This window comes from Parasteatoda tepidariorum, chromosome 10, assembly GCF_043381705.1.
Source record: "Parasteatoda tepidariorum isolate YZ-2023 chromosome 10, CAS_Ptep_4.0, whole genome shotgun sequence".
Classification (NCBI taxonomy): Eukaryota; Metazoa; Arthropoda; class Arachnida; order Araneae; family Theridiidae; genus Parasteatoda; species Parasteatoda tepidariorum.
The window spans coordinates 17,245,317-17,272,071 of NC_092213.1; positions in this window are offsets into that span (position 1 = coordinate 17,245,317).

The window sequence follows — 26,755 nt, forward strand, 5'->3', positions numbered from 1 at the left end:
TTAATATTTTGAAATGTAAACGAGCGTCTCTTGTCTGAAAGCAAATTTTTATACCAGGAGAAGCTTCTTTCAACGTCTACTGATGTTATTGGTGCGTACTTGAAAAGGACGGTCACACTTACTGACAATTCTTCTTCAATTTGAAAAGATGTTGCTTCACCTGTTAATATCCTAGAAATTTTCTTCATTGTTTGGAAGCCAGTGTAATAATAAAAAATTATAAAAAATAATAAAAATTAGAAAAATTTAACAAAAAATTTAAAAAATGCTTTAAAATGCAAAATACGCCCCAAAATTTTAAAGAAAATGCCCTATAAATCTCAAAAAATGCTCTAAAGGACAAAGAATGTCCATAAATGCAAAAAATGCAAAAAAATGCAAATGTCATCAAAATCCGGGCCTTACTTATTACATTTTAGATCTGTCAAGCACGTTTTATACAAATCTTTAGAATTATCACCTTAAAAGAAATTTATTCCTCCATTTTTAAAATGTATTGCAATTTTGCAAAATTATTATTGATTAATTTAATGTAACTTTTTTCTATCTCATATCTGTTTTAGTTTATCAATAATAGATAGTAGGTAATTTAATAGATAATTTAAATCCAGCTTTATTCGTTTTTTTTTCTTCTTAAAACAAGAACTATTTTTAATATTCTCTTCTACACTGAGAAATACTCTCCTTATATAATATTCCCCATATATATTAATATTCCACATATCAATTAAATTATACATATTTATTAATATTCCCCATTTATAATTTATTTAAATCCAGATTCACTCGTTTTTTCTTTCTAAAAACAAGGACTATTTTTAAAATTCCCTACTACACTGAGAAATATTCCCCATATATATTACTATTCTCCATAGATAATTTAAATCAAGATTCACTCGTTTTTTCTTCTTAAAACAAGGACTATTCTTAGTATTCCCTAAAACACTGAGAAAAAGAAGTATGGTAAAAATTACCAGCTTATGGTAAAATTTACTGTGTTTCTTGCTCTATGGGAACACCAAAGAGCACGGTCACTTTTGCCAAAACTCTTCGGGAACGGCTTTTTGTAAAATTAACAAAAAATATGACTTTTTTACCATGCTATTTGGCATTAGATGCTGTAAAAATTTGGTAATTTTATCATGATACCTTAAAGCTTAGAATAAAAACCCTTTATTTGGTTAGATTTACTTTTCAGTTTTGTGTTACTAACAGTGTGGCATTAAGAGCTATTATTTTGAAAACCAGAATTTCTGGTAAACTGTTACGATAAGAATGGGAAATATACCAAATGGATTTAAATACCGTACATTTTTTCTTTATTGCAACAATTATTTTTTTTATTACCAGAAATGTCATAACCTTATAAGACAGGTAATTACCGCTTTTTTTGTCATTATCCTTTGTGTTCCAAGCTTTTCAGTTTTGGAAAATAATCAGATATCAAATTTAAAAATATAACTTTTCTTATACGTCGCTTCTAAATTTGAAAAGCCAAGAAAGATTTAGTAATTTGGCATAACCTTATTAGATCAATTTTAACGGCAAAAGGCATTACTGTAAGTTGTCTTTAAAATAAAATAAAAATTATAATATTTATCATATGAAATATTTATCATTTTTAATTAAATCGAAGTCAATGTTTTGATCTTCTTCTTTTAAATTTCAATGGAAAAGAAATATTAGATAATGTAGATAATGCAGCTATAATTCAATAAAAAAATTTCATTTCTTATCCACGTGTAAAGAAAATTCGAAACATATTTACAGAACTTTGATAACATTTTACATTGAATTTGAATTACAAATTAAGTCTTTCTGTCCTCACTTAGAGGCTGAAATCTTCATAGCTTCAAGGTTACTGTCCTAAATAAAATCCCATTTTAGGGGAGTACAAGGAATACTTAACTCAGTTCGAATTTTCTATCTGAAATTATGGTAAAATACTTGGCAGCAGTTTGTCTATTTGATTAACCGTGAAGATTACCGTAAAGAAAATTTTCTACCTTTATGGTTTTGAAACCGTTTACAACTAGTATGGTTTCAAAACCATGAATACAAAACTATACGGTTTTTTAACGACAATCATGGTTTTTAAACCGTAAAAAAAGAAATTTAGCTAGACATATGAGCTAAACATTTCATTAAGCAATAAGCATTGGAGAGTGCAGGACACTAGAAACTCTTCATGTTTTGAAGGGAATTGAGGAAACTTTGTAGTGTCAACGATGGGACTCAAACCCCGCTTCTGTGTCGGTCAAGAGACTAACAGATTGGCTCTCTCGGCTATAATATGTACGCAATTGCAAGGAGCTAAGTGGTTTTATTAGGTGAAAGCAGTTGATTGCTAGGTTGGCGCGATAAAATTCGGGTTGTTCAACTGTATTAGGTGAAAGCAGTTGATAAGCGTTTTTTATTACAGTTAACAGTTTGATGACCGTCTTATTTATGGTTATTTGACTATTTTGTTTGAATACGGTGAATTAACACTAAAACAAATTGTTATTTAACCATTTTTCCGAGAAATTTTCAACGGTTTTTTACATTTAATGTGATATTGTCAAAGTTTTCTTAAGTTCACTGTCATAATGGATGACAATGTGTATTGTTTCATATAAACAGTCAATTCCCTTCCCTTGTTTAAAAAAACTGCTAGTAAAAATTAAGATAAAATTTTGTTAAATCAACATGTATTTGCTTTTACTAAATTTTCTCGCGAATAAGTTTATCTGCGAATTAAAAGCAGCCGGTGCAGATAGTGAATTGCCTTAAATACCTTAACCACTTGGTCCACCGATGGATATTTAAAATATTATTTTTCTTGACTTTTTACTCAAAAAATTTAAAAAAAAAACTTTCTAAAAATTATATTTATTTTATTCTAGTCGAAAACCCGATTTTTACCCAAAACCTATAATAAGCCAAAATTGGGTTGGCTATTCAACGACGGTTATGAAATACTTTCAAGTAAGTCGTGTTGGTTCAGGAGTATATTCAATTTTAATGAGATGACCCGGGTTGGTCAATACGAAAACCGCTCCCGGCTCGCACCGACCATAGTGCTGGCGTAAAATATCCTCATTTTTAGACGAAGCATGGATTAAAGTCACCTTGCCGTCCGGCTAACCATGGAAGGTTTTTGTGTTTTTCTCCTCCGTTTAATGCAGATGTGGAATTATTCCATCAAAAAGTCCTCCCCAAAGGCAAAATTACTCCGAATGCTTAATCCAGGAGTTCCCTTGTCTTCTGGATTGGTTTCAAATTTTAAATTTCAATGCTATGGTGCAGAATCTTGGTAGTCGTCAGAGCTCTAAAAAAATTGGATTAGCTGTTCAACCGAAGTTAAAAAGTAAATTAAAATTATTTTATTCACAAAACTTTTTCGAAGAAAATTTTGAATTTCATAAAAGAAAGGAAAAAATAACTATTTTCATGTTTGTAACTCTCTCCTCAACCTTATTTCAGTCGTTTAAACAAAGTAATAAAATGCATCGTAAATCGCAAGAGGCAGTACTTTGTCAAAATACATGATACCACATCAGATTTTTAATTAAGGGAACTCTCACTTCATTAACGACTGTGTTTGTTCACTTAGTACACATAAACCAGAAAAATGTAAACACAGAGAAGTTATTAACACCAATTAGTTTTAATTTGAAAGCATTTACTTAACATTCGGTTAGAGTTGGAAGACATAATCTTTAAAATTATGAAAGTGTCTAAAGAGTGTATCACGTGTTTTACTTAAGATAGTTCTGAGGATACTAAAAGATTTATAGCGGTATCATCATTTAGAATAATTTTAGTACTTTAATGAAAGTTTTTGAAACTACAAAGATTCTACTTTGCAGTAAATATTTAAGTAAATATAATATAATACTAAATAATTATATTTATTATGAAAAAGGAGAAATACAAAATTTAAAATAAAAGTAGGAACACTGGTTTAAAATCACAAAAAGCGTATCTCGTTCCAATCAAATAATGTTTTCTATATGATACAATAAAATATCGATTTTTATATGTTTTGTATTTGGAAATGTTAGCTAATTTTATTGTGTTTTGTGCTTGAAAAAGGTTATTATGTAGCATCAAAACGCATCCACTTGCTTTATTAAGCAATTAACAATGCTAAAAACAATGTAATTAACAATATTCTCTTTTTAATTGTAACACATTATGTTCCGAAAATATTTGAATTATGAAAAATAAATATCGCTTAATTACTTAAGATACGATCATCATCATCATCATCATAGTTCGCCAGACAGCCCAATGTGGGCCAATGCCTTAGTCTGAAGATTTCTCCATAGCGACTTCTGATTTATCTTTGTTTCAAATTTTTTTCCGACTGATTTCAAAAAATTCAGACTCCTCCAAATCAGTCTATCTCAACCGCGGCTTTCCCCGCTTTCTTGTTCTAGTTGGTTAAAAAGCAATATATTTTTTTATTGAATCTCATCACATCTGATCCGTTTTATTCTATTTATTTTTATGTATTTAATAATGTAAGGCTGCCCACAAATCTCGTACAGTTCAAAGTTAAATCTCCTTCTCCAGTTGTTGTTTTTATTTACACCACCGAGTATACTCCGCGAAATCTTTATCTCAAGCATTGCGACGCAATTTTCCTCCAGTTTTGTTATTGTTCAAGCCTCTTTTCTTTTGATTGCTCTCTTGCCTAAAACTTGCTCTTTTTTAATTATGATACATTATGTTCCAAAAATATATGAAATATGAAAAATAAATATTGTATAATTATTTAAGATATTGTTTAATGACATTATCTAAATAACACATTGTAAAATTGTTTTTAATTTATTCATTTTTGTATAATATAAAAATTAAAGAGATAATAAGCATTTTAGAGTAAACATTTTCTTTTTATAAAAATAAAATTTATCAAATAGGTAACTTGCAATTAATTTAATAAATTATTATTCTTGATTATCGATAAAAATTTCAAATAATTAATAAATAGTATCTATTCGTTTTTCAAGTTCTATGCTCCTTACATTATTAAGAATTATATATATTTTAACAACTGACTATTTATATAACATTGAATATCATGCATCTCGAAAATAAATGAAGAAGCAGTTTTTATAAAAAAATAATAATATAGCATATTAATTTTTATTTCATGGTTGCGATGCAATAAATGCAATGTTTTAAGGAATCATCGCACACTAAGAAAGAAAATTCTGGTAAAATCAAAGTACTGTATGGTAAAAAATATATAAACTAATTGGTTTTCAAACCAAAATATACAGTATCTAAATAATTCATTTGGTAATTTTTCTGTTCATATGGTAATATGATAATATGGTTCATTTGGTAATTGTGCTGTTCAAATGCTGGTTTTGAATTACCATACGTTTATCAAAAAAAATTAACTGAAATGTTAATTTAATTGAAGCAAATTGTTTCTTGTCATGCTCTAAAAGTATCGTCATAAAATTACCTGATTATCCGAATTTTGGAAAATATTTTTAAACTATATTTTATTATTAATTCTTCGGTAAAAATTATATTTCTTGTGTTCCCAAGGAGCTTGAAAAGCTGTAAATTTTACCATATATTTCGGTAGTTTTGACTATACTTTTTCCTCAAGACTGAAAATTATGGAAAAATAACTTTCGATAAGGAACTGAGAAAAAATGCTACAATAATACATCACATTGAAATCAATATATCTTGCCAAAAAGCTTAGTCTGACCAAAAATTATGTTAAGGTTGTAAGTTTATGAACAGCGTCATAAATGGTCAAAACTATGAGTTATTCCATTTGTGAGTTATGTCATTTTTAGATAGCCCCTAAAAAGAACTCTGGAACATGGAATTATAAATACTGAATCCATGAAGCTATTTTTTGTTTGGTTAACAGAAATAAAAAAAGAAACGAAACAATTTTTTTTTATCTAAACAAAATACAAATTGCAAAAAATGACATATAAATACAATAGGGAAGCTCGTTTTTTTTTCTTTAGTATCTCAACCTTTCCCATCCTAACTGAATAGAAGTTCTTTTCATATTTTTTTTCTTCAAAATGTTTTTTGGTCTTATGAAGTGGTTATGTTCAACTATCAATAACAGACGTAAATCATATCCAATAACAAGAAAAATTGATATTTCCTTAAATAAAAAAGAAAAATATTTTTAGAAAAGTGTCATTGAACAATTTAAAGGCAGGAGCATAAGTATTTGGTCAGCTTCTAAAAAAAGAGATGGAAAATATCAGTCGGTTTTAAAAAAGAAACCTTACATGGTAGCTGCTTTTAATGCTTTAAAATAATTAAAATTCGAGAAGTTTATATATTTTAATTTGAATTTTTTGGAACAAATGGGAAGTTAAAAATAGAAGCAATGTCAGTTATTCGTACAGTTTATCATAATTATTAAGACTAGATAGAGATAATTATTCTTATCCGATGCATTGTAAAAAAAAAATCGAATCAAATTACGGTGTAAAGTTAATGGACTTAGAGTGCATAATCCGTAAAATCCATTTTTATCGTATTATATTATACCGTAATTCTTACGGTAATAATCATTTAATTAGAATGATTCAATGATTTTACTGTCATTTTCACTCCAAAAATAACGGTATATCAGATTTCTTGTTCCGTGACGTGCTCCTGTAAAAATGGATTTTACGGTAAAAAATAATCATGAGTGTAGGTGCCTTTTACCGTAATTTGATTATAAATCACTTACAGTGTAGGGCACATGAATACACACTTTAAATAAGGAGTGCCTCGAAGAAACTTACAGGTTAAAATAGAAGAAAACATATATCTTCTTATATTATATACCTTACAGGTACTTTACTATACGTTACCTTACGGTACCTTATGGCCCATATATTATTATATATCGTGATTTTTACAGTAATATTAATTTAATTAGAATGATTCAGTAATTTTAATTTAATTTTCACTTTAAAAATAACGGTATGTCAGATATTTTGTTCCGAGACACGTTCTTGCGAAAATCGATTTTACAGTGAAAATATTATGAATATCGGTGCTTTTTACCGTAATTTGATCCTAAATACTTAACAGTGTAGGGCACATGAATATACATTTTTAACAAAGAGTGCCGCGAGGAACACAAAATCTGCAAGTAAAAATGAAAAATCAGAAAAAACATATACCTTTTAATACAATATACCTTACAAATACTTTACTATACCTTACCTTACAGGTACCTTATTATACCTTACCTTACGATATATACCTTATAATATACCTTACGGTACAAATCCTATGATATACCGTGATTTTTACAGCAATATTCATTTATTTAGATTGATTCAGTGATTTTACTTTAATTTTCACTATAAAAATTACGTTGTATCAGATTTTTTTGTTCCGTAACATGCTTCTGTAAAATTGGATTTTACAGTAAAAAGTGACAGCATCATGAGTGCCGGTGCTTTTTTACCGCAGTTTGATCCGGAATCTTTTACAGTGTGAAGTGCAAGAATACACAATTTTGACAAGGAGTTGCGCAAGGATCTCAAAACCACCAGGTAAAAATTAAAAAAATCAAAGAAAAGAACATTTATCAACTTATATTGTGAATTCATATTTAAGATAGTGAGTCAGTTTAAATTTTTGACAATATGCTCAGTAATTTTTATCTCAGTTAAATGTTTTTTATTGAGAAACTAAAAAAAAAGGTCCAGATTTTGAAAGAATTGCAGTTTATTTTTTAAAAACTGTTTTTTAATGTTTTAAATTGAAATTACTTTATATAAAAAAGGTCAATACTCGTTAGACTTGTTAATCGAACTTCTAATTTTTAATTGTATTCAAACGGATTTAAGCACTTACAGAATATTTCTTATGTTTAGAGCTAAACTCACTCCAATATCTATATTTTTAGTTAATTTAGCTCTACTGTTTAACTAAAGAAGGGAACTAAGTACCTGTATCATGATAAATAAATAATCCCAAGAAACTGTAACAGTACGATATTACCTCATGAAAATTCCATTCCCCTCAAAAATTTACAAAATGGAAATAACAGTCGATATGATTATTCAAGCTCTCAAAATAGGGACCATTTCTTTAAAAAGAATATTGGCTACATCGAACAAACAAGACGAGATTTAAAATTTAGACTTAAACAACGTGATAGAGGCGTCAATTTTTTAAGCCGCCGTGGCTCAGGGGATAGAGCATTCATCTTCCAATGAGGTAAACCGGGTTCGAATCCCAGCGATGTCTGCCCGATAAGAACTCCGCACCCTGCTCTCGCCGACCACAGTGCTAACGTAAAATATCCTCAGTGGTAGACGGATCATGGGTTTGAATACCTTTGTAATCAGACTGACCTCTCATTGTTCCATGGATTACCTGTCCATGTAACGCAAATGTACTCAGACTAACCTATCATGGTTTCATAGTTTTTCTACCCATGTAACGCAAATGTACTCAGACTAACCTATCATGGTTTCTTAGTTTTCCTGTCCATGTAACGCAAATGTAGTCAGACTAACCTCTTATGGTTTTCCTGTTCATGTAACGCAAATGCGTTTTAGTTCCAACAAAAAGTCATCCACGAAAGCAAACTTCTCTCAATACTAGATCCAAGAGTTCCCTTGTCTTCTGGATTGGTTTCAAAATCAAAAGGCATTGAGAATTGAACATTAGTAGCCCCAAACCTTAAATTGGATCGGCTGTTCAATGATTGTTATAAAATGAAATTATCAAGAATTCTGGAAATAATCAGTTGCTAAAGATCGTTGCAATCTTGGGGGTTAATTCAATTTAGACAACGCCAAAATATTTCCACCTCATCTTGTTTTACTCATATTAATACTAACCCTCTCGGCCTCTGTGGTATTTCTCGATTCTGTGGTATTCTTTCGTAATTATTAAATTTCAGCTTAAAACTTGCGCATTATGTTTTGTTTTAGTTCCTTGTATTTACTAATAAAAAAAATATGTTGATTTTTTGCATTTTTTTACAAAATAATTGGTAAGGGAAGTGGTTCAGGTAGATGCAACAGTAATTTAGGCTGGAATTTTTTTTAGTGTACCAACCTATATTTGGCCTTTAGATTTTAGGTTAGTGAGTTAATTTAAACTTTTGACAAGTGTTATTTTATTAAGAAACACAGTAAGTATTTTTTTTAATAAATTAAGACACATTGTATTCATTTTTTTAACTCTTTATGAAAGTTTCAAATTCCAATTACCTAATATTAAAAATATAAAAACTCTAAAAGTTTAACAAAAGACATATTAATTGAAATTCCATTGTTTCAAAGATTTCCAAAACTTTCTTGCGCTTAGCGCTACATTTAGTTCAATAATTACATTTTCAGTAAATTTAGCCTCTATGCTGTAAATAAATTTAATTTTAAGTAGAAACAAAGTGACCACATTATCACGTTGAACTTATATCTCTGAGATCTTGACAATAGAGAAGAACAAGTTAGATAAATCGGATAAAAGTTGAAGAGCTAAATGAAACAAAACTGATAAATAGTAACTTTTCTTTCTAAGCTTTGAAAGAAGATAAATATTTTTTCCTGACGTTGAAAGTTAGTTTACGTAAAAAACACATTTCCGTCTGACTCAACGTGCTTCGACTTGAATCTGGCCAAGAGAGTAATGGTTTCTGGTCGATTCTGATAAAATGAGTCTCGATGTTTCAAAAACCTTTTGTGGATGACTTTTGGACCAGAAAAAAGAACATTGATGCGTTGTCTATTTTTCCAGTTCCCAGAATGCACTTCCGCTATTGATCGAACTAAAGAATTCCTAAAAACAGATAAATGTTTGATCATATCTTTTTTTTTAAGTGCTTATCGAACTGGTTTCGGTAGGGTAGATTTACGATACTAATATAAAATGCACATATTATAATTAATGCTATTGTCACTTATTTTAATATAACTCATATGTTTCATATTTTTTCAAATATCACAATAGCATGCATGATTTTATTCATATTTTGCATTACTTTTAGATATTATCTTAATAATATTTAAAAAAAATCACTTTATGCACTGAAAAAATGAATCCTAAAATTTCACGAAACTTAATTCGTTTTTGACAAAACTATTACTCGGTATATGCTTCTAGAGAATTTTTTGTCTAAGTGACGAAATAACTATTGTCACTTCTTTGAGAAAACAAATTTCGTTAATCTATTTTTTTCCGAAAAAAAAACTCGTATTGCATTATGTATCCAACCTTTCAAATAATCAAAAGTAGTAATTTTTTTTAAAAATAATTTGTTTTCCGTTTTTTTTATTATTCTGTAGTCAAAATGTAGATAAAAAGGTGGAAAATTACGGAATAATGAAAAAATAAAAGAAGAAAATTATTAAAAAAAATAATAAAAAATTTTATTACTCAGTTGATGCAGTTATATTCAAAAATACACAAAAACTCTCTCTTTGAAAGTTTAGCAATCCTTGTGATGCATTTCTTAATTTTTACCAATGATATTGCTGCAAGATAGATACTGTCAACCTCAAAAATACCTTTTTTCATAGGGATGTGAAACACCAATAATTGTGTATGAAGTATGCAAGACCAATAATTGTTTCTGAACAATGTAATGCCAATTTAGTAATATTTTTTGTTTCATTTTTTAAAGGAAAAGTAATGAAAAAATGAATTTAAAAATATGAAAAATGAATTTAAAGTATGGATTTAAATTATTTTTATATCAAGGTGAATGGGGGTGAAATATTGGATGTATTTAGTATATAAAAAACATTAGTCTTATCATCTGGGAAATAAAAGGCTTTTTTTAAAATATTAATCAATTGATTTTTATAGGCGTGTTTTTTGCTATTAGGGCGTTTTCTTCCTCTTGCGTATTTCACTGTTACTCACGAAATGTGGATTGACATTTTATTAATAATAACGACATTTTGATAGGACGTAAAAAAACTGACATTGTTTCGTGACAGTAAGATGAAAAGCGTTAATAAAAGTGTTATTTCATGAAGGGATCATCATTGTTGGAGTGATAATCTTATCGATTTTTATGGTGAAATATTATTAAATTATGCTTACAGATAAAAAATTTACTTAATATGAAATTGGGTATTGAAGGAAAAAAAAATTAATGAAATAAATGGTTTTTAAGCAAAATAATACATCAATTTCTTCTTTTTAATCTCTTTTATTTGTTCTTTTTTTAAACAGGGTATACCGTTTTCTTTTTAAAGAATTGTACTGAATCTTCTGATTAATTTAATGTGTAAACTTGTATTTAATGAGTTAAATAGCTTATTTTCTCAAATAAATAAAAAAAGATGTTTTATTCTATTCTCATGTTATTTTATTTCCCTTTTTTTATTTTTCTAAGCATAATTTTATTTGCATATTTTAACTATTTTAGAGAAATGAAATATTAAAATAAATAAGTAAATGAAATATAAAAAAAAATATGAAAAAGATAAAATGGAAAAAAATAAATATGAAAAATGAAATAAAACTAAGTAAGTGAAAAAAAGAAATAGATAAATAAAGAACGAAAGAGAGAAAGAAAGTAATATAAAATGAAGAAGGAGGGAAAGAAAGAAAGGAAAATAAAAGAAAAGAAAAAAGATAAATAGTAAAAAAGAATTAAGGAAAGAAAGAAGGAAGTAAATATAGATAGGAAAAATAAATAAAATAAGTAAATAAAGAAATAAAAAAATTAAACGCGAGAGAGGGAGAGAGAGAGAGAAAGAAAGAAGGAAAAAGAAGGGGAGATAGAAAGAAAAAAGAAAGAACGAAAAAGAAGAAAGAAAGAAAATAAGCAAATAAATAATTAAAGAATTAAATAGAGAAAAGTTGAGGAAGAAAAAATGAAGGAGAGAGAGAAAGAGACGAAGAAAGAAAAAAAGAAAGAAATATAAAGAAGGAAAGCTTTTCATTTTTTTGAAAGATATAGATTTTTTGATTCAGAAATACAAATATTTTGATTAAAACATTTAGATATTTTTATTAAAAAATATAGATTTTTTCTATTAAAAGGACATGCTACTTACTTTTAATTACAAAAACATAAAATAAAATCTTCCCCCTCTCCCCCCAATTTCCAGGTATCATACTACAATTTTAAAGATGATGCGCCAAATAATGCAAAAAAGAGATTACAACTTGCATCTGAATGCTACAAATATTTTTTTTTGGAATATTTTGTCACTTAGAAGAAGTTTTAATATTCTAGTTTATGTTATACTTAAAAATAATAACTTTAAATCAGAAATTTAAATTTTCTTTTAAAGCCATCATATTAAATTTATTTTTCTTTTACGTATTAAGATATTTTNGGCGGTTATTCTTCATTATTAACTGCAAAATCGTGCTTTAAAACTAAAATAAATAAAAATTTAAAATTATGTAAAAGATTTGAATGCCCTAAATGTCTTCCCTGAAAGATTCTGAATGAATTGATTCCTTAATCTTAGATTTTCATCACGTAGTTAAAAAGTTTTTCAGGGGACAAAATTAACTGCAAAAACTTTTTTTTAGAATAGAGAGATTTTGTCACTTAGAAGAAGTTTTAATATTCTAATTTATGTTATACTTAAAAATAATAACTTTAAATCAGAAATTTATATTTTCTTTAAAAGCCACCATATTAAACTTGTTTTTCTTTTACGTTTTAAGAAATTAAGTTTATGAAACTTCGCTTACTTTTTTTATTCTATCTCTTAGAAAAAAATGCTTTTTTCTATTTTGTGAATATTAGTTTATATCTCCTAAAATAAATGTATGGATATGTAAGATGATATAAAACTTTTTTAGTAGAAATATTATTCTTGTAAACGAAAAGAAAGAGGTTTCATCTCGCGAAATACAACCTCTTTATTGTCAGGAACAAGAGGGGATAAATCTGAGAATTCCTAGGAATGTATGGGTCAATATTTGGTCACATCGAATCTTTGATTCATTCTTTTTCATATCCAAAACTTCCAAGAGATTTCTTGACCAGTCGAGGGAATTTTATTGTACTGAAAGATCTTGAACGTTTCTTGGAAATGAAAAATGCCATTTTTTCAATTGAAAAAAAAATGAACGTTCTTTTTTAGCAAGCACTATAGAATTCTATTTTTTATTTGTTTATTCAAGTTATTTTGTTTTTATGTTTTAATTTTTAAAATTTCTGAAATGCAGTGTAAACTTTGACTGCAACTAATTTTTAAAGATAAGGAAGCAAAATAAAAGATACTAATAAAAATAAAAATGGTTATTACTGTTTTGAAGCAAGGGACGTGTCATATGTCTAATGCCGATGTATTTAAGACAGTGCTTGCTTATAATAGCGAAATGGCCGTAACTTTTTTTGTTATTTTTGCTTTGTCTGTCGCTTTCAATTTTAATATACATCATTCCGCAAATTACAAAACATAGCACCTTTCTTAAAACATAGCACTGTTATATCTGAGAGACAAGTTATTGAATAAGTTACTTTTCGGTCCATTTAGTTATTTTGATATCATTCATCAAAATTTTAATTTTAAATTCTTCGCGTCCACCTTTTATGATGGTACTCTGCAAAAAAATCCAGATAAATTTAGGAAAAAAAAATACTGGCACCCATTTTTAAAGTGAAAACTTATATCGTAATATTTACAGTAATATTCCCATAAATATAGTGATTCAGAGATTTTATCGTAAATACTAGAGTAAAAATTAAGGTGTATTAGTTTCTTTGTCCCTCAAAATTTTTAGGAAAAACTGAATTTTACGGTAAAAAGTACGGACTTTCTGATTTTTCTTTTTTTAGCTAATATTATTTTATCTCAAAAATAATCCTACTTTATTTGAATATAGCTGTGTTATATCTGAAGGAGAAGTTTATATAGAGTCTAAAAGAACCGGCACCCAAAGTGCCGTTACTTTTCACCATAATTTGATCCAGGATTTTTTACAGTGTGGTTGTTTCTGACACCAAAGTGGCTACCACTCTTTGTTACTTTTGCTTTGCGAATTGTTTTCTATCTAATATAATTTTTTCCCAAAAATAATCCTGCATTATTTGAGCATAAATGTGTTACAGAAAGAGAAGTTTTTAGATACCAGTTTCTTCTGGTTCTTATTTAGTTACTTTGGCCTAACTTATTAAAATATAATTAAAAAACTCTCAATGCACGATATGCATTGATTTCTAGGTACCTGCGTCCATTATTTTTTCATTTAAATTAATACATTTTGGTAATTATACCTATTCATACACAATGTTTAAAATTTCTCGATTAGATTATTGAATTCTGAAATACTTTAATACTTAGTTATATGAATAATTACTTATTTCAATTTTTAGTTATTTACATTCTTAATTTTAATTCATTTAATTGATCAAATATTTTATGTAAATTCTAACAAAGTAAAATTAGCGGTATTGTTTGAAGCTTAAATTTAAACTATGTCTTTTTAAAACTAAATTTTACGTTACTTAATAAAAAGTAGCGACCCTTTAAAGGAAGTATATTATTTGATTATCTTTAAAAAATATTATTAAAGCTTAATTCATCCAAATTAAATACTAAAGGTAAAAAAAATAAGTTTTAAAAACGGTATTAAATAGCTAATTTAGACCAAGGAAGTATATAGCATTGCAAAAATAACAGTATTACTGTTACCGGAAGTATTATTGAACTTCAAATAATACACATACTGAAATTGAATTAAATGTGTGAGAGAAATTTATGTTAGACAACAACTTAATTGTTAACGATGTAATCTAAAATAAGCTTTTAGATACAAGATCTTACAAAATAATTAACACTTCTTGAACAAAGTTTGAAAATTGTTAATTAATGATCCGTGATCCGTAATTGAGTTACTTAAAATAGCTAATAATTTTTTTAACTAAACGTAGATAAAAATATAGCTTAAACAAATGCTTTCCTAATTTATGCATAAAATTCGATAAATTTTCAATATTTAATTTAAAAGAAAGATTATTATCTGTTAGATAATTTATTTACACGGAATGTAAATTCTTTTAAGCAAACAAAATAACATTTACTATTTTATATATACATAAATTATGCGCAATTAATTACTTTTTTAAATTCACCCTTTAATGAAAACACTTTTTTAAACCACCTTAACTTTCAAAGAAATGTAAATAAATTAATATTGAAACTAATTGCTACCATCCACCGAATTATAAAAATAAATTTAATTATAAAATAAGCTCATCATTTATAAAATGTAGTGTCTTGCTCTTTTGATATATTTGTTTTAAATAAATACTATATGTGAGCAAAGTGCATCAGTTTAGATTATAATCTCATAAATATATCATATAGTAATAATGTTTGCGTATATATAATGTTTTCTTTTCTGGTGTATCGAGCATTGAAGTAATAAATTATGCAAAGAATCCAGAAGTTTATTTTAATAAGAGATTGATGTTTTATTTTGAATTTGTATGTTTTTCAAAAGTTTGTATTTACATTTTTTCAAATTATTTATGAAATTAATTATGTTTAAAAAAACTATTATGATTAATAATTTATCATGATTTAACAATAATTTAACAAAATAATCGTGTTTCATTTGCTTAGTCTTTGTTTCATTTGCTGAGGAGTATGCGAAGAGCTTTGTTACTACTCTAATACTTGAGCAATTAAAAAAGTAAGGAATTTTTTTAATGCTCAGAAAAATGGCTACACTTCTTTACTTGCTGCATGCTGCTGCTGGAATTACTTTAAATGCTTGTTGATGATTTGATTCATAGAAGAATAGTTTTTTGTATTTATATTATTATTAGTCTTATGTTTTGCAATCTAACTTCACGAAGTCTTTTATAAACTCAGCAATTTTCATCGAGAAAAAAATGAAAATTGTTGGAAAACAATTAAAATTAGCACAAAATTACAAAACACTTGAATAAGAAATATTTTCCGAATTTTTAGCCATGACCACGCTCGCCTTGTAAATTTTACGAACAAACAACCACGTAGCACAAGCACTAGATTAAAAATAAAAATTGTCACTTGACTTCCTGTTGTCCTATGATTTGGGGATGGGTTGAAAGTAGGGATAAAAATGACCTTTAGACCGCCATATGCGAAAAAAGACTATTAAAAGAAAAATTTGCAGTAAGATTTGCGTAGACGTGCTCGCTGGAAGGTTCAAGTAGACCTCAACATCCTGGTGCTCTTTGGGGATTAGGTTTGGAGACTTTGAATGCTTTATATAGTAGCATATATAGAAACATTGAATGCTTTATCTATTATAAATATTTCTTAAGAGTTGTTTTTAGAGTTTTAATCGATGAGTGTTGATGGTCGAGAAGTATAAATGAGTGTAGTCGTGATATTTCCCCATTTCCATACTTTCCCGAACCTCATGTATATGGAAACTGCAAAACAAGAAAGTAATTATAAATTTAACAAAAAATTTATCCAGTTTGTCTTAAAAGTAGTCTAAATAGCTGGCAAAGTATCTGTTCAAAATTTAAAAGTTGTGTGTAGAAAGATTGATAAGGAAACAATCTTCTCCCTTTTCAGAGATTCAATGGGCATCAATTTATTACCCATTCCTCATAATTTACAATATGTGATCAATTTAGATCCCATAAACTAATTACATACATATCTTTATGAAAACATATTTATATACATACCTTTAGGAGAATACCTACAAGCATACATATCTATATGAATGACACCCAGATTTTTTAATACTAATTATACTAATTATCTTTATATAACATAAAATCATAGAAGTTTGACTCCGTTTTCCATTGTTGTCGGCGCATTTTTATTGGCCGGAAAATCACGTGGTAGGATCCAGTTTTCCCTCATTCATTTCCATATTGTTTTGGTTGTCATCAGCACCAAATTAACAGTAGTCGTAATGGTATTGTTTTTCCTTAAATATTTTTGTATCCCTAATTTAAGCTTATTTTCTAGTACTGCTACTATTAGCGAGAGTATTAAATTATGGTTGTGAACTCATCAAATTTGTTTGAACAATGCAATGCTATAAGAATATAAATGTTATTTAAAAAAAATTATTACTTCGAAAAATCACTTCCGTTCACCAAGACATCAAATATTTGGGTAAAGTAATATTTGTGAGTAATATTTAGACGTGGGAAGTAGAGGCACAAGAGTAAGTAAACAGAATNAGATTTACTAATATTCTGGAGATTTTTTTCAAGTTCTTCGGCCTTTTCCTTAGGGAAATTTTGTTTCTTATTTGCTGCTAAAAAATGGCGTCTGATTCTGTTAATGATTTCGATGGAAATAAATGAAAACGTGATAATTAATGTCTGATATTTACAGGCTCCCGCTAGATGGCGTACTCGAGTGTTGCGATCGCGAATTGTTTTTCTTTAAATATTTTTGTATCCCTAATTTAAACTTATTTTCCAGTACTGCTACTACTAGCGGGAGTATTAAATTATGGTTGTGAACTCATCAAATTTGTTTGAACAATACAATGCTATAAGAATACAAATGTTATTTTAAAAAAATGATGACTTCGAAAAACCACTTCCGTTCACCAAGACATCAAATATTTGGGTAAAGTAATATTTGAGTGTAATATTTAGACGTGGGAAGTAGAGGCACAAGAGTAAGTAAACAGAATTCCTTTTAGTACATAGATGCTAAGTGAATAATTTTAACTTTAATAGAAAAATTGTTTTCTGCCAAGAAAAGACAATTATTGCGAAGCAATAATCGAGGTTGGTGAGCGGCAGCGAACAGGGGGCTGAGCCCCCTAGTACTATTATATTTTAAATACTAATCATATTTCTAAGTGTGTTTCAGTATTTTTACGTTATTTTTAATTGGAAGAGTCGTAACTAAATCTTAAGATAATCAAAAGAAAACTTCTATTCTAAAATAATAGAATGTTTAAGAAAACATACAAGCAAGTAGAGTAACTGTTCTAAAACTAATTGTTGTTTTTAAAGGAAGGAAAGGAAGGTTTTTAAGGAAACAAACTTCTCCTTCTTCTGAGAATAAAAAAGCTTAAACTTATTACCCATTCTATATTTTTCCTAAAATTATTTAAGTTTATAGCACCTAAACTAAATGCATAAATATCCTTATGCATGCATATCTATGTGAATGCCTATAAGATTTTTATAAAATTAATAACACTGGATTTCAAAGTGTTTTTCCAATTTCTCAAGTTATTTTTAATTAAAATTGTCGAAACTGAACTTCAAGGCTCTAAAAAGAAAATATTATTTCCAAAAATTGATAGAATATTTAACAAAACATACATTCATTTTGTCTTGAAAACAGTCTAAACATCTAGCAAATTAGCTGTTCAAAAATTAATAGCTGTTTGTAAGTGGATTGATTCGGAAACAAACTTCTCACTCTTCGAAGATTCAAAGGACTTAAATTTAATACCCACTCATCATTATTCACAAAATGCGGTCAATTTAGACCCCTTAAATTAAATAATCTTTTGTTTATATTAGAAAAGTCTTCGTCAAAGTTTAATGAATGATAGGGAGAGTTTTGAATAGAAAATGATCATTAAGAAATCTTAGAAAAAGTAACATAAACAGAAAATCTAATTATGAAAGTTCTGGTAAGTTTTAATAAGCTATGAGTTTATGTTGCTTATATTAAATTAAATTAATTTCAGCACCTTCTGACATTTGTTTCCGGATAAATTATTTTATTTAGTGCTAAATTAGATTTCTGAATTTGCAATTAAATTAAAATAGTTAGCGGATTTCGCTGCTTGAAATTTCTTGTAAAACAAGGTTAGATGACAAGTTATTTCATTGTTATTTTACCATATTGAAACAAAAGGACAAATAACCATAAAAAAAATGGTATTCAAACTGTTATTTGTGAGAAAAACCGTTCATCTACTGTTTTCACGTCCCGCAGTGGACTGATCGTTAAGACAAGGTTCCCAGTAGATCACCGAAGTCAAGCATAACTGGCTACGGTCAGTGTGCGGGTGGATGACCACTTGGTTTAGTCTACGTAGGGACCGAGGGAGTGCGGTATTGGTCCTCTCTAAACTGTTCTACCGTAAAGCACTCGACTTCGCGTGCAGGTCATCAGGCTACCGAAGCGGGGGTGTCATCCCCACCTCAGAGGATCAAGATTGTGATGGCATGTCTTCCGATCATCCTCAGGGGCGCTTCCCAGACCGTCGCCAATAGCCCATCGTGCAGCTCGAGTGCGACGTAAATTAACTACAGCAACAGCAGCAACAACAACAATAACAACCACTGCTTTCACATTATGCAATTAAATAACCAGAATTTTATCGCGTTAACCAGGCTCACCTAATGAAGTCACTTAGTTCCTTGTACATAGTTCATATAGCAGAGAGGGCTAATTTGTCAATCTCAAGACCGACAGAACGGGGGTTCGAGTCTCAGCATTGACATCACGATATTTCGTTCATTCTCTTCAACACACGAAGAGTTCCCAGTGTCCTGCACTTCCCTATTAGTTAGTCTGTACTTTTAGAATATTCACGCATGGATGACAGCATCTTAAAGCTACTTAACACAAAAAAGTCTAGTATTTCCTTTGTCCTACGATAGGTGTGAAAACAAGACAAACTAATTAAACCGCATCCCATGGATCATTTGATAAAACACAATTCAAACACAACCTATCTCCAATGCCCATTACAAGAAAGCCCAGTATTACGGATATTTCTCTAACAAAGCTTACAACACTGCTTCATATATGAATAAATTTGAACTATTGTAGCTTTTTAAAATTATATTTGTACAACACTGACTGAAAAAAAAAATATTTTCATTGAGACGTGCAAAAACCAAAATTTGCTACTCATTTGCCCAATTTCTATAATCTTTCAGTCCAGTCACCCACTACCTGATAATTTTTATAAGCAAATCACCATCATTGTCCTAGTTGTAAGAATCACGCAACATTCAATACTGAAAAATTCTGAGAGGCACACGCTTAGTCATATTATTCTCTCATAAAAATCTTGAAAATAAATATTCATGCCCTTATTTGGGTTTATTTTGAATCAAACAGATTATGCCATTTGGTATTTTATGCAAAGGCGCATATTAAAATAGATAAAAAAATTATCAATAGTAATAAATTGATAAATGTTTTTAATGAAATGCTAGAGAAGGAAATATGAATGCTATTTTAAATTCTGTTCACATTTTCTATCAAGCAAAACCATCAAACTTCTATTAAGTGCACTTCATTACTGTGCGGTGAAAAAAAAAGGGATGTCAACTGAACTAAAGTTAAAATAAAATTGAATGAAGTCGGTCGAATAGTTTCTCAATTGAAAGACCCAAAAAACATTTGTTTAAATATTTATTTATCAAGAACTATTTTACACTAGTACCTTCGTTGAACAGCTGACCTAATTGTGAGTTTATAGATACCAACTCCGTAGCCTTGCAACTTTGAACCCAATCCAGAAGACAACGGAGCTATAGGATCAAGTCTTGAGAGAAATTTGCCTTTCGTGGAGAACTTTTTGATGGAACTAGCCAGCATTTGCATTACATGTAGAGGAAAATTACGAAAACCTTCAGCTATTATCTGGACGGCAAGGAAAACGTAACCTGTGATTCGTCTACCACTGAGCATATTTCACGTAAGCACGGGATCCGGGTGCGGAATTCAAATCTCGGTGCGATCCAGGAGTGGAGCTGAGCCATCGTTTGGATTCGAACTCGGATCACCTCATTTGAGGCAAGCGTTCTGTCCCCTGTGACTCCACGACTCCTTAAGAACTATTTTAATTTATTTTATAACCATCGCAAAACAGATGAAACAATTTTGGGTTTACGACTATCATTGTTCGACTCCGTATTCTTGTTAATTTTGAACCCGATCCAGAAGACAAGAGAACTCCTGGATCAAGTAGTGGTAGAAATTTGCCTTCGTGGAGCCTCTCATGGTGAGTTTGACGTCAAGGGGTCTCTAACCCATGATCTGTCTACCACTGAGGATATTTTACGTCAGCACTTTGGTCATAGCGAGCTCTTTACGGAATTCGCATAGACCAGCCATCGCTAGTATCCGAATCTTTTCCACCTTATTGGAAGGCGAGTGCACAATCCCCTAAGCCACCACGGCTGAGAGCTATTTGACTGAATCCGTTCAAATTTTGTATGTTATTCATGCATAGTTGATGCTATGTGCATAGTTTATGCTTAGTTTATGTTATATGCTATGTGCAAAATTTTGTGAGTGAGTGCCAAATTTTTGTTAGATATTAAATAAAATAATCTTAAATAATGAACCTTTGATAAAAATATACTTTTTTCTAGAATTATTTTTGGAATACCGAGTTTTTTAACAGTATGGAAAAAGTTTTTCATTCAGTTAAAATAGTTTCAAAGTTATGGCAAACAAGTTAAATTAAAATATTGCTGCAAATTGATTTTACATCTAAAGAACTAAGAATGAATTTTCCCAATTTTGCCTACTTATTTCTCTCATATTTTAATTCGTAGACAGTGAGTCACTTTTCCTCAAAAATATTTGTCATTAGCTAATTAATAGCTAGATCTAATTAACTAAAATATTTAAGGTAAGCAGTTGAATTATTAAAATTCGCATTTAGTAAAAATCAGATCATACGAAAAGGAGTTACTCAGGATAATTTATTGTTTTTAGGTGCATAAAATTCCCTGAAATAACTATCACACTGTAAAATTTGCTAATCAAATTACGATATAAGGAACCGGAACTTTGAGTGCATAAAAATATGGTATTTGGTATAAAAATATGGTAAAAATATTTGTGTTACCGTGAATTTCCTTTTTACCGTAGAATATTACAACGTAATTTTCAAACTAGTATTTGTTTAATTCGAGTGATTCAGAAATATTATTGTAATTATTACAATAAAAATTGCTTGATCCGAATTTTTTTACAATACCAGTGAGTGATAGTAATACTTATTTCTTCTTTGTACGTTTGTTTAAATAAAACATGAGACAAATCCTAACTATATTTTGAATGGAATTATTATTTTTACGGTATTATAGCAAACATTCACACCAAAAAATGATTTCATTTATTATTAAGGGAATTCTATCTTTTTAAACTTGGGAATACGATTTCCTTTTTTGGTCTCGAGCGCGATATTGAATAAAGCTTAAAACAATGTAAATATAGAAAGACCTTTCAATCTGATCGTCATTTGAGATAGGGATTCGCCTAGGAAAAATTCCTTATAGAGAAAAATACCTTACGTCTGGGAGAAGATATTTAGATATAAGAAAGAGTATCCTTATTCCATTACCTTCATGCTTTCTTGCTCTATCTCTATAGTGGAAATTCAAGCTTTTGGGAATTGCTTTATCGAAATTTCCTTGGAAATGATAAAATTGGAAAAGGCATTCCTTCAATATTCTTTTCTCGATTTTGGTAAATTGAAAACGATTTATAATTCTATTTAAACGCTTAAGCTCGAAATCAGGCAGATGTAATGCCTTTATTGCATTTATCATTTGCAAACGATGTTTTGTTGAAAACATTTAAGAGAAAAAGATGGATTTATAGGTATAGTCTGCATATTTGTATTTGTCATGCAAGTTTACGGGAATGGATTCTTTAAAAATCCACAGTAAGCGCAAAGCTGAGAATACAAACAGAAAGCCAAACGATAGGAAAAAAAAATTCACGATAGATACATTAAACATTATTTTTTAACAAAAAAATAGATATAAATCAACGTGCAACTAAAACTGTTCCCGTAAGCGTATGATACATTTTAAAACCCATTCCTAAGGTAAGAAGTTTCCTAAGTTATTATTAAATTAACAGTTTATTTTATTAAATAAAGAGGTTGAAATTTATTTAACTATTTTTTCATAGCGAAGTAGACGTTATATCATGCGTGGATATAAAATATTGATATGAATTTTATTTGAATATCGTTTTAATCTATCGTCAGTCATTAATTCTATACAACGTGCAAAAAAAGGTGATTGCCTTGAATAAATTTTGATCTAATGATCGGATTTTTGCATATTGAATCTAAACATTAATTGTTGAAGACCTAACATTAAATATACTGTACAGGGCCTCCTAGTGGTGCACGCTATATTTGATACATCTTTGCAACCGTCCGGGTTCTCCTTGTTTGCCATCCAGCTCGTTTTGCTTCAAATTCGTAGACTCTACCTTGCGTTGCTCATGTGACTTTGGACAAGTTTTTAATACTGATCACTTAGATCTGTTGTGGCTCAGGGATAGAACGCTTGACTTTAAATAAGGTGCACCGAATTCGAATATCAGCTATGGCTGATCGATATGAATTCCCCACCCGGTCTGCACCTACTACAGTACTGACGTAAAATATCCACAGTAGTAGAGAGATCATCGGTTGAAGTCCCCTCTCAGCCAGGCTAATCGTGGAAAGTTTTCGGGGTTTTCCTCTCCATGTAACGCAAATGTGGGTTAGTTCCCTCCAGAACGAAGGAAAATGTTTCCCAATACTTGATCCGAGAGTTCTTTTGTCTTCTGGATTAGGTTCAAAATTACAAGGCTACGGTGTTGAACATTGGTAAAACTCAATATTCGCTCGGACTTTCAACTACGGTTATAAAATAAAATAAAATGCTGATCATCTGGACAAGTGCAAATTAGCATTCAGAAATTTTAAAGATATGCTTTAAAATTATTAGAAAACTCAAAAGCTAATGGCTTGATAGTCAAACCTTGTCATTTGTGAACAAGAACAACAGCATTAAATATATTAAATAATTAGTGCGGACGTTATTTTAAATTACGAAACCACACACAAAACGTATTTTCTCTGAGAAAAAAGAACTTTTTGCCGGGATATTGTGGTTGGTAGGGCATTGGGCTCAAGTGTAATGTGTCGTGAGTTCGATCCTCACCGGTCTAAAACGCCCCGTGTAGTAAATGGTGACTGGTGCAGATTTAATTTCCCGGGTCACAAAGTCCTCCAAGTTCCCATAAAAAATCAGTACCTCCGTGGGTACTGAATTGGAGATAGAACGTTCTCTGGTTCTCGTCGAAATTACGATCTGTGGATGATTGAATGGATGTATGAATGGGTCCACCCTTTAAAACGGGTTGTGGTAAGTGTGTAATTGAAGTAGTATTCTTTGCCGTATATGGAGCCACTGAAAAGCAAGAAGCAAGCACTCTGTTTTAAACTAGCTTGGTTTCACCAAGTAGGACTGCTGGTCAGCAAGTGGCATCAGAAATAACAACAAACTAATAATTATTTTCTCTGGATTTCATTATTTTCTTTGGATTTGGAATACTGATCCTCATAATATGGGGTAGTAGATGCTATCTGCAAAATATGACTCTTATAGTTTAGTTAGGGGAGCGGTTGAAAATTTAGACAACATATAATATTAATTTTGCTTTTAAGGAATTTACCAATCTCCAGAACTGGTGACGCGAATCAAACAATTCTTCCACAAAATTACAAAATCGGCTAATCTAATGAAAATTCCATGCAAAAAATAAATATTTATAATTATTTATTATTTTTTTAATGCTTTTTTCAATTATGAGCAAATAAAGTTTGAATTTTAAGGCATACAAATTTTTATATAATTTTTATCTGCATAGTCCTAAATAATAAAGTTCAAACTTTGAAGAAAATTGGTTGCTTCGTTCTAGAGAAATTAAAATTTTAAAATATGACTATATTTTGTGAGGTGAACAGTGTGAAAAGTGAACCTTTACTGGGGTCAAACATTTGACGGCTCTCCTGCATTCATATTTGCCATATTTTTTATAGTTTGTGATTATGCCTACATGCTTTATTTTAAGGGTAAATAATGCAAATTCATCGAGAAAAAGTATGCACACTCATAAAAAATCACGTTTTTGTGCATGTTTTTGTATTTTGTAATATCACCTGTACTAATTAATAAATATATTAAAAGTTAGAACAATTAAGATTGTGTTTTTGTACGTTCGAATCCGTTCCTTGATCGAGACGTATTCTATTTGTTCACTTCTGCACTTTGTGCAAGAAAATTCTGGAAAACTGAAGAGTTGACTCCAAAGTTGCTAGAAATTAAGAACCTCATCCTAATGTGGTGACTTTATGAGACCGATGAAAGAGTTGATTAAATCTCTGTGTTAAGTTAGGGAAATTTGCGCCAAAAATTCAAAAGTTGTGACTTCGACATTAATGAGCTTAGAAAAAATTAAAGAAGGTCATGAAATATTCTCAACTGAATATTTTCTGCTTTACTCAAAACTTACAACAATAGAAGTTTGTTTAAAGATTAGGAAGGATAAAGAAGGAATCTATCAAAAAATTTGGAAACAATTTTAATATTTTTAAGTCCGTTTCGTGTTAAATAATATGTATTCTTTATCAGCTGAATCTCCACTAGATTTTAGCTCCACTAGATTTAGTCAGTCGTGTGATCTGCCTGCCGGTGTAGTTTCAATACACACAATACATGTTTTTCGTTTAATCAGTTTCTCTAAGAAATGTGTTATAGCTCTGGGGAGTATTTTTTTTTTTGTTTTCTGTTACACCAGATTTTTTAACAGATATTAAAATCTGTATCTCTGAGTTCAAATCTGCAATCAATTTCATTCTCCAGGACTTAGTTTTTTTAATGACATTTTTAGTCAATTTTCGCTAAAAATGTTTCGTTTAAAAATGTTAGTTATAACAGGAAGTCGCTTAAATGTAGCGATGCACTTCTATGGCAGTTAGTACGCATGACTAGGATTAAAATTGTATGGAAACCCATTCCAGGAAATATAGTCATTAGCCACTAGGGGTGCTTCCCTATTTTGAACTGTTTCTTCGGGAGCTTCTGAATAGGTCAAAAAAGGAAGAGCTCCTAGCCGTGTGCGATTGACGATTCCAAGCATGGGATTCTATTCAATTTTAATTACGTATTATGTGTGCTGACTCTCCCAGAAGTCATTCACGTGACTCCCTGTTATAGATAACATATAGATAACGCTTATAACATGTTATATATGTTATAGATAACACTTGTAATTTTAGCCCAAAAATTGACTAAAAATTTTATTTTTAAACTATTCTGTAGCTTTAAGAATAAAATTAATTTCAGATCAGAAATACCTTCAACCAAATTAAGTATTATTAAATATTTGTATAAATGCAATAAAAAGTTTGTTCTTGCTTCAAAAAAATAATCTTATTTTATTTCATAGTTTATCTCACTCAAATTGAATTAACATATGAACTTGTCTTAAAACAATGCAATCCTTTTTAAAAGCGACTATTCAATCAAATAGCAAAACACATTCGAATATTTTATTATTAAGTATGACCAAACTTTCGGATATCATGTTATTCCAATAGCACTGATTAACCTTTCGATGCTGAGTTTAGTTTGAAATATTTGCAATTCTAAATCACTTGTCTGATTGCTTTAACAAACATCATGCAAAATTTGCTTAATATGATGTACTGATCAAAAATGTTTATTTTTGGTCGAAGAGAGATTGAATAATTTAAAGTTTTGGAACCAAAATATACGAGCGTAAGTTCTGCTAAATTTACTGTAAAATTTACATACTTTTTAAAGATAATTGAAAATGTCTTAAAAGTGTATTAATATGCAATGATAAGTTATAATTTAAGCTAAAAAACCAATTTCACTGAATAAATACAAATTGCTCAGATAAAAGTGTGTAAAATTCAGAGCATTATGTAACTACTCTTATTAAATTTATTACGGAAATCTCACGAAATATTGAGATGAAAGTAAAACTTAATTCTTATTTTAAAGAGAAATGTTTAATAAGATTATTTTTTATGATTCATTACTAAATTACAATAATATTAA